The sequence below is a fragment of the Priapulus caudatus genome, unplaced genomic scaffold (assembly GCF_000485595.1).
Source record: "Priapulus caudatus unplaced genomic scaffold, Priapulus_caudatus-5.0.1 Scaffold373, whole genome shotgun sequence".
NCBI classification, from domain to species: Eukaryota; Metazoa; Priapulida; class Priapulimorpha; order Priapulimorphida; family Priapulidae; genus Priapulus; species Priapulus caudatus.
This window is the reverse complement of record NW_014577434.1, coordinates 333,598-335,417: the sequence shown is the minus strand read 5'-3', so window position 1 is coordinate 335,417 and position 1,820 is coordinate 333,598. Positions and strand designations below refer to the sequence as shown.

Here is a 1,820-nt window from a genome sequence, read left to right as displayed (position 1 = left end):
TATTTTTGGCATTTCACGGCAGCCATTTTGAAAATATGCAAATGAGAAACATCTTATCATATTTAAATATTACCTTAATTATTTCCTCGTGTCTAGTTTAAAACCACAGTCGAGTAAATAAAGTCACTAAAATGTTAATTAGAAGTGTTGATATGTCTAAAGAAATGTATTTTGAAATTTCATGTCAACCATTTTAAAAATTCGATGCCACGCCCACTTTAAAGGCCAATTTCGTTGGGGTTCACCTCTAATTTGGTTAAACACCTATCAAAGTACATGTGTGCCAAATGTCAGCATTGAAAGCTAAAAATTATAATTACACTGAGGAATTTAACATGAAGTCATTCATGCACATTGTACATGTTCAAAAACTTAAATTACGTGGAGACCTTAAATAGGGTCGAAGTTTGGACCCCCAGTACCAGGCCCCTAATTGATCAATCATTCTCAAAACTTCCGAAAAACTTCCTCAATATGTCCCTAAGCCTGTGAATGGTAGTATTTACCTATTACTTTACCAGATGACCCCTTAGGGGGGCAATCGTGAAAAAGGGTCTGGTCCCGGGGGAAAAAGGGTAATGCCTAAACTTTGACCCTTTTTGACCCCTTTGAATTAATTATTTTAAAATTTGTATTATTCTGTCACGTCAAGCAGATCAAGAGCTTTATTTTGAGTGTTGAATAAACCTTCTACTCTAAAAACTGAGCATTCCATGAGCATTTTCCTTTACATTATGGCTAAAATTATCGGATTTTGGAAAAATTGCAATTCAGCAGAAAAAGGGTTAAAAAGGGCCATATTTAAAAAAAACTTTGATGGCATCCTACCTAGCCAGGTGCCCCACCCCATGTACTAACTACCTAGGGTGGATGACATTCTCTACCTCTCAATGATTTTTAAATCTTTATCCAGGCCACTTTTTCATTTGCGCCTCTCTACTATACGAAAGAGTGCGCGTTCATGCGCCTGCGCATGTATATGTGTACGTGTACGTGTACGTCTACGTGTACGTCTACGTCTACGTGTACGTCTACGTCTACGTCTACGTCTACGTGTACGTGTACGTGTTAGTGCGTGCGTGCTGTGGTGTGGTGTGGTGTGGTGTGGTGTGGTGTGGTGTGTGTGTGTGTGTGTGTGTGTGTGTGTGTGTGTGTGTGTGTGTGTGTTCGTGTCGTGCGTGCTTTCTTTCGTGCGTGCTTTATTTAGACTGTGTGCGTGCGTCTGCATGAGTGTTTTATCTCCGGACTTTACCAGTTCGAGTGTATACTGTATAGAATAAAGCCATTTATATCACGTGATTTTCACAAGTTACCAACTCATGTTGTGAAGGTGACGTGTAATTAAGTCTAGGAACGCGTTAACATTTCTCTCTATACTGACACGTAAATGAACAACCAGGGCGTAGCTTGAGTTAGTGAGGGGCAGTAAAATTTCGTGATGTATATACTTTAGTAATGCCATTCTTTTAACGTGTCCAAGAAAAAAAATCACGTCTGCATTTGAAGACAGGTAGGTAATTTTGTTCCATTAAATACTGAAGACAGACATTAATATTGACACCACATAACTACTCACACTAAGTTACTTTTCAAAAATGTACTTTTTACATTACGTAAACTGTAATTTAGGGGGCGGCCCCTTAATTTTTCCTCCCTAAGGGTACGGCCATAACACAACGTTGAGGGTTATATTCTCTAACGGGGAGAACCCGTCCCCCCAGATTTCTATGTCTGCATATTTCATATAGGAGAAAAACAGTTGTGTGTGTGTGTGTGTGTGTGTGTGTGTGTGTGTGTGTGTGTGTGTGTGTGTGTGTGTG

General features: G+C 39.5%; 1 long non-coding RNA gene across 1 annotated transcript in view; it reads right to left on the bottom strand.

Annotated features, from left to right (window-relative positions):
• LOC106809666 overlaps positions 1–1,820 on the bottom strand; it is a 16,127-nt gene that overhangs the window by 13,068 nt on the left and 1,239 nt on the right. The window lies entirely within an intron of this gene.